Genomic DNA, 8,581 nt, shown 5'->3' on the forward strand with positions numbered 1-8,581 from the left:
GCATCCATGAGAAATGGCCATCCAACCTCTGCTTGAAAGCCTCCAAGTTCACCATCTTCCGTGGGAATCTGTTTCACTGTCAAACAGCTCTGCCAGAAAATTCTTCCTGAATGTTTAGTCGGATTCTCCTTTCTTATAATGTGAAGCCATTGGTTGAAGTCTAAGTCTCCGGAGCAGGATAAAACAAGTGTTATGTACTGAAGTTCTCACCCTGGGCCAGCAGGGGGATACTGTAGATAGTTTTCACTCAGGTCCACATATGCAAATAAGGGATTGAAAGTGATGTTCAGTGATTGGCTAGTTACAGAAAATGGTTACTGTTGCGTTCTAGTGGAGCTCTATATAAGCAGGCTGGCTGAACCCTTCAGTTCAGTTCAGTTCTGTTCTGGCCTGTGAATAAACAAGAGCTGTTTGAAGAATCACTGTGTCGTCTGATATGTTCACCGACAACTTAACAACAAGCTTGCTCCCTCCGCCATGTGATGCATCATGCTCATGTTTTGTTTTTGGTTTTTTTAATTTTGTTTATTCATTTTCCTTTTTCATTCATTACATACATCTCATATTCATAACATTTACTATGCATTCCTTCCTTCCTCCCTCCCTCCCTCCCCTCCTGGGCTTCCCCTAACTTCTGCTTCCAATTTGTTTCTCCTTTCACCCACTTTGCTACCTCCTAAAAGAAAAAAACTACTAATAACATATTTATACAATAACATCAAACCTAAAGTCATAAAAATAACAATGAATACACCATATTATTTCTCTATCTTCAACACATGTTCTAATACTAATAATGTGGATGTTTATTTAAATCCTGCCATCGAGTCTATAGACTTTCTTTGTTTCTGCAAGTATAATAAAAATGGTTCCCATTCTTTTTCGAAGTCACTGTTGTCTTTTTCTCTTAGTCTGTCTGTCATTTTTGCCAGTTCTGCATAGTTCATCAGCTTCTCCTGCCATTGTTCTTTAGTTGGTATTTCTCCAGTCTTCCAATTTTGTGCAATCAACATTCTCGCTGCTGTAGTGGCATACATAAATAAAGTCCTCTTTTCCTTTGGTATATCTTGGCCTAAAATACCTAGTAGAAAGGCTTCTGGGTTTTTTTTACAAAAGCTATTTTCAACATGTTCTTCAATTCATTATATATCATTTCCCAATAAGCTTTTACCTTTTTACAATCCCACCACATATGGTGCATCACACTCATGTTAAGCTTGTGGTCTACTATGTCCCCTAAATCCTTTTCGCATGTACTGCTAGCAAACCAGGTGTCCCAACCCATCCCCCATCTTATATTTGTGCAGCTGGTTGTATGGAACCTTACATTTGTCCCTGTTGAGGACCCATTAGTGAGTACTCTTTGGGTTGGGTCAGTCAACCAGATTCAAATCCACCTGACAGTAACCTCATCCAGCCCACGTTTTACCAGTTTCTCTGCAAGAATATCATGGAGGGCTTTGTCAAAAGCCTTATTGAAATCAAGATACACCATGTCCATGGCCTTCCACACGAACAGGGGACTTTCTGTCAGACTCAGCTTGCCAGTTTATCTGCAGAACTCCATTGACCTCATCACACTGCAGTAAAGGTGTAATGATGGACTGCTTCTTCCTAGAGCCATTTAACACCACAAAGCACATAGCTTTTCATTAATTAGAAGTGGAATTAAAATGAAGGTTCCACACAGCACATTTAATATAGCACTATATTATCCAGTAAAGTCCTCCATGACCAAAATACTTTTTATATGCACTCACAAGTAAGTCAAATTCAGCAAAAGGTCTTTTCCAATGTTGATTTAAAAATTCCAGTTTGCAGATCCTGCCTGTTTTATTGCTTCCTGGTGAACCTGGCTGAAGAATCAGTGGTGACCCTCCTCTTGAACAGCCTTGTCTAACTGACCCAGTGTGAGTTTCTGTTCCCACAAGAAAAGAGGAATCTTGAACTACTGGTTTCATTGAATAATTTTTCTTAATCTTTTTTCCACCCCCACCCCCCAATAGCTAAATAGTATTATGTTGCTATTTTTTTTAAAAAAATGAAAAAGTATTGAGAAAATAAATCATTAAATCATCCCCACCAACTCTTTTACAGAAATAGAAAGGTTGCGTAGAAGAAGGAACACAAACCACCCCTTCCTGGTCCTTCAGTCCCATCCTAACTACTAGCAAACAAATTAGAGAGAGTCTCACAAAATCTCTCCAAAACTACTTCAAGGAAAACAATGTAGACAAACTTAGCCAGATGGGTGGGGTATAAATAATAAATTTATTATTAATAATAATATTAATATTAATATAACAACCCCCCTCCTATGGGACGCAATGAAAGCGGTCACCAGAACAGCTTGCATAAAAGAGAAAGCATTCCTTAAAAAACAAACCTCCTCAAAAATTAGCAAACTAGAACAAGACATCACAGCCCTCTCATCACACTACAAACAAACAGGATCTAAATAGAAAGGTCACTAGTAAGTTCAAGAAAGGACATTTGACTTTTAAAAGTCTACATTTGCATCTGACTATAATAAAGGTGAGCAATGGCCTGGGAAATGTTATGGATCATGCAAAAAGTTTCCTTGTGTTGGTGCCTTGCTTGATTCCTCAGAGATAGCAGCACGGGAAAGAAAAAAAGAGAAGTGGTTCTCTTCCCTTGCTGTCATGATTCAGTTCTACCTGCTGGTTTCTGACCTACGAGGTCAAGAAAGTAGGGAAGAGAGACTTAGACCAAAATACAGAAACAAAAGGAATATCCTTTTTCCATATTGTTGTCTGCTACTTATCATCCTCTCCTGCCATATAGGCATGTCTTAGCTTGCCAGCTCCTTTTATATCAGAAGTTCCTGTGCATTTAACTACTTGTTAGTAGCCTGGTATGCACATCACAATAAACCACCATTTCTTACTTATCATGGCTTATTGGACTGAGCAGTGGGTTGTACACATTGTCCAATTTTTCTTGCTTTCCTCCTTCCCTGGTATAAGAGAGAAACCCAAGAACCTGTGCTTTCTGGTAATGTCCAAGCTCTGGGTTGCAGCTGGTTTCTTCCCAACAAGTCATGGTCGTTAGCCAGCCTTAAACCAAAGGCAGATTTAGGGCAGCACAATTAGTTCCACTGCACTGGGTGCTGAGCCTAGAAGGCGCCATAGGGCATCATAACTATGACATAGTGAATTGAGCAGAATGGAAGGTGAGAGGCAAGGTTGCTAAATTTTGACCTTGCACAGGGCACCACGGAAATTTGAAAGACTAAAGTCTGCCTCTGCTGAAGCCATGGTTTGTTGCTCACTATGGATAGTGGCTTCCTGGGGAGCAAGGCTTCCTACATTGTTTCTGTTGCTTGTACCAGGGGAGTTGCGAAGTGGGAGTGATGTGCCATTGTACACTAGCGCATTGCCGAAACCCAATAAACCGTCATAAACCAAAAAGAGAAAATTAGCTGATTCAGCTTTCCCTATCATGGCATACTAGCTGGAGCTGCATGTGAGTTTATTTGTCAAGAAAACAGGTTTAAGCAGCCTTTTCAAGACAAGTATTCAGTTTACTATGTAGTAACATCAGTTCAAGAGAGCCATGTAGACCACTGGAAGTGGTAGCAAGTTTTTTAAAAAATGATTTTTTTAAGCATCCAACCTAAACTACTCTTGGGAGGTTTAATAACATGAGCAACATAAGAGCTAATTCTGACAGTTACTTAGAAGGGCCAGTTCTTAAGACAAGTACTTCAGATTTCATGTGAACATCCTGTTTCAGTCCACAGACGAACAACACAAGTGAATGTTAATAAATATGTGTTCTTCTACAAACATCCTATGCCAAGGGTATCCCCAAAATTTTCTCCTCTAATATTAGGGGTGGTCAAATCTGTCAATTTCAGTTTCTTTTATCTTCTCAGTTTCCCAATCTTAAGTTCCTGTTCTCTACATTTCCACATCAATTTGTGATTTTTTGGTTAAACGGTCTCATAAAAATTCATCAGCATTTCAGTGTGAATCTATCTTAATGTACACATATTTGTATGCAATTTTACCTACTATGCACATTTTCGCAAAGCAATTTCTCCTAAAATAATGCATTTTGTACATGTTATTTTCACACAAATATGTGCATTGATAGGAACACTTGGATGCATTATTGAACTGAACTGCAAAATTCAAAGAAGTGCTAATTTCCAAAAATGGCTATATTTGAATTCTCAAGTTGTTTCAGATTGCTCTCCCTTCCCTTCGTCATATAATCCTGTTTATCACTGCTGGAGCCCTACTCTGGGTGCCGCTGCCTTAGAAGTTAGCTCATTGCCAGCCCAAATGATGTGTCTATCCTCCCTGCCCTGCCTACCGTTTGAGTAGGACCAACATTTATTTCAAAAAAAGTCTTAGCACACTCTTCAGATATCAGTTCCTGCATTCATCTATCCCACACTCATGGTGCTAACTGAATCATATCACTTCACCTCGCTATATAACAGGGCCTATGCTGGATTAGGCAGGAGAAGAGTGAGAATCAAGGCCTTTCGTGGGGGGGGGGCATGTGTTTTGGTGGTACAACACATGTTCTGCATGCAAAGAGTCCCAGGTTCAATCTCTAGAATCTTCTGGAAGGGCGGGGAAAGACTCTTTTCTGAGGCCCTGGTGAGCCACTGCCAGTCAGTTCTGATTATATTGAGCTAAATGGACCAATGGTCTGACTCGATGTGAGGCAGCTTCCTGTGGTGGTGGTGGTGCAGCTTTGGGACACGCTCCTCAGAAAGAGCTCACTTGATGCATTCATTGGTATCATCCAGGTTGCTGTGAAGTCTATTCTGCCAGACTTTGATTTAGATTGTATGTAGATTTACTGCTTCCTAAAGTGGGATATAACAAAGTTCAGTCAATCAATCAATCAATCAATCAATCAATGGTTCTTTGATCCTTGAGGCTGACGTTTCTGTCTGTGGACTCTGTGCTTCCATCCCAAGTAGACAAACACCTTCCTTCAGTGTTCTAAGACGGTGTGATGCTTTTATTGTGCCACAAGGTGCTGCTATAAAACAGTAGAATCATCATGAGAGGATAGAATACAAGCAATAGTCTTCATAGAATGAAGAGGCCCATTTAGCTTTCAGAGAATGAAAGGGGCAAAAATGCACCCTGATTTCTGCTGCTGTTTGAAGTGCAGGAAGACATCATGTGTGTGTGGCGAGTGCACATTTCTGCATCAAAATGATCTATTAACCGAGTCTGCATTTCTCAGTTCTGCAATCCTATATACTAATAGGGCTTCAAGTGTGGGTTCTTACACAGCCTAAACTGCACCATCCATCCACAAAAGGGACGTATTGGGAGGCCTGGGGGAATCTCAACATCTATAGCAGTACCCAAAAAAAATATTTTAAAAAGGTGGTGGGGGTGACCCCAGTCTGATGAGGAGCGGCTACATTCAGTGGGCATGGAATGCTGGCTGAGTGTTTGAGGGGTAGAAAACTCGGGAATGGAGTATCCCGAAAAGGGCATGACTGACTGAAATCCTGAACTGGAGCACACTCCATGCTGCCACATTTTGTTGCAGGTTACACTTGTTCTATTTCTACTTGTGAAAATATCCTGTGTAATTTTTTGATAACTTTTATATGCCTGTTGTCTTTGTCCATGGAGTCTTTGATCAAACTGTGGGAGGCAGTGGAGGACAGAAGTGCCTGGCGTGCTCTGGTCCATGGGGTCACGAAGAGTCGGACACGACTAAACAACAACAATTTTTTGATGTCGGCCTTCATTCTGGTACTGTGTGTTACTGTAGCTGGGACATAACTCTAGCATATTGTGTTTCACTAATACCGGTATACAGAAACTAGAGAGAAGGGTGGCCCAGGGAGAGTCACCCACCCTGAGGATCATCCAACACACGGTTCTCGAGTGGCCAACCAGATGCCTAAGAGAGCCCCACATGGAGGACACAGAACTCCCTTACAAGGGAGGTTAGTAACATCTCTTCCTTTTTTGGGTTTTATAAGAAACTGTTCATTCTAGCTTGCCTTTCTGAAAACTGAAGCTGAGTGCTGGAGTTCATGTCTTATAACTCTTCTGCTTTGCTGTTTGTTTTTCTCTTTGTCTGTTTTTATGTTTTGTTTTGATTGATTGATTCATTTGGCAGTTCTGATTGGTAATCGACAAAGCTCTGTCCCTCCGAAATTACTTCATACTTCATACAGTAATGCGCAAATAAATGCGGATTAACATAAAATCACGTCGTATGTTCTAAAAAAAAATCAAAAATCAAAGTCTGCTTGAATTTGCTTTCATAGGAAGTAACTATTGACAATATTGTACAAAGGGCAACTAGTTTTCCCATAACTAGTTTCCCATAATTCACTTGGCAATTCTTGATCTTGGGTAAGATTTCTTTGCCTGGTTTTAATGATGTTATAGAAAAATAGGGGGGTTGGCTTTTGCTGCCCAAGGGACTGAGTCCCCCAAGTCCACGATTGGTCAGAGATGAATGGCTGGAGGCAGGATGCAGCAAATGCAAGGCAGATCTTTATTTTTCTGTTGCAACAGAGTTCCCTCCCTTCCTTGCAAGGAGGTAAGAGAGACCAAGAACAAAGTGTGCAGGAACCTTTAAAGACTTTTGACAGTACCCAACTCCTTAGCCAAAGACCACCCTAAAATCATCATACATACATCATAGGAGGCAGTCTGCAGCAGAAATCTTGTCTGCCAGGATACATGATAATGGTCGCTGATTGCATTACCTGGGCAGCCTGGCCATTCATTTGTGATGGTTAATACTTTAGTTCCTGAATCCAGGTCACAAGCTCACCCTATTCATACACAAATACACCCTTAAGACAGGATTTGAAGGATTTTTAAGTGAAAAGACAATGGGAAAGCTTTCCCCATTTGCCTCCCTCGCTGCAGAGGAGTATTTGAGGTCACTGGGAGAGTCAAAAATGGCTTCAGGATTGCTCTCCTGTACCATTTCAGACGTGTGGTTTATATACTTACGCATGTGTGCATTTATGAATATTTATTCTATATTTGAGACCTTAGAATTCTTCTAACAGTGACATGCTGCTTTACTGGAACTTTACTTAAACTGCTGTGATATACTTTATGCGAAAGCAGTATGCAAAAAAAGGGTGGAATGAATGAGGTAGCAGCTGTGTCATGCTCTAAAACTAAATACTGTAAGGGGAAAATGATGATCAGCTGCACCTTTTCTCTCGCCTGTCCCATGATCCACCCCTACCCTTACTATCCTACTAAGAATTCTGGAGAGCTGCATACTGTTTCGGTTTGCACAATAAAGACAACGAAATTAAAATAATTAAAATAATTTAAATTATAATAACTAAAATAATTAAATAATTTAATTAATTAATAATTAAAATAATTAAATAATTTAATTAATTAATAATTAAAATAATTTTGAAATTAAAATAATTTCAAAAATATTATTGGGCAACACAGCCACGTTCGCTTATCAGAGGCGGGGAAACCACTACCATTTGACAAAATAAAAAAATTCCTTCCAGTAGCACCTTAAAGACCAACTAAGTTAGTTCTTGGTATGAGCTTTCGTGTGCATGCACACTTCTTCAGATACACTGAAACAGAAGTTGCCAGATCCTTCTATATAGTGAGAAGGTGGGGAGGGGTATTACTCAGAAGGGTGGTGGGAATGGGAGATTGGCAGATAGCTGAGAGAGCCTCTTGACGACTCTTAACGACTGTAATAGGTCTTACAGGAAAAGGCAAGGGGTGGGAAGGTGAGAAATGGCTTAGTTATGTATAGTGAGATAAGAATCCAATGTCTTTGTTCAGCCCGGGTCTTTTCATGGTTTTAAGTTTGGTAATGAGTTGTAATTCAGCAGCTTCTCTTTCCAGTCTATTTCTGAAATTCCTTTGTAGTAAAACAGCTACTTTGAGATCTTGTATAGAATGTCCTGGGAGATTGAAGTGTTCTCCTACTGGTTTCTCTGTTCTGTGATTCTTGATGTCAGATTTATGTCCGTTTATTCTTTGGCGTAAGGTTTGGCCTGTTTGTCCAATATAGAGAGCTGAAGGACACTGTTGGCATTTGATGGCATACACAATGTTAGACGATGAGCAATTAAATAGTCCCGAGATGGTATGTGTGATGTTGTTGGGGCCAGTAATGGTGTTGTCCGGGTGTATGTGGCAGCAAAGTTGGCATCTGGGTTTATTGCAGGCTCTGGTGCCAGTGTCTGTGTTAAGTCTGGTTGTAGTATTATTGTGGGTTAGGAGTTGTTTAAGATTGGGTGGTTGTCTGTAGGCAATGAAAGGTCTTCCTCCCAGAGCTTGAGAAAGAGAACTGTCATTGTCCAGGAGAGGTTGTAGATCTCTGATGATGCGTTGTACTGTTTTAACTTGGGAGCTGTATGTGATGACTAGAGGTGTTCTGTTATTTTCTTTTTTGGGTCTGTCTTGCAGCAAGTTCTCTCTGGGTATCAGTCTGGCTCTGTTGATCTGTTGACTGCAGCCTTTCTAGCTATAGAAATTTCAAATAACCTTAACACCTTCCGGGTTCACTCTGAAGATTGGCTGCCTCTCTCTTCCGCCTTTCCAAATATTACTTGCAG

The sequence above is a fragment of the Podarcis liolepis genome, assembly GCF_965112155.1.
Source record: "Podarcis liolepis genome assembly, chromosome: 16".
NCBI classification, from domain to species: domain Eukaryota; kingdom Metazoa; phylum Chordata; class Lepidosauria; order Squamata; family Lacertidae; genus Podarcis; species Podarcis liolepis.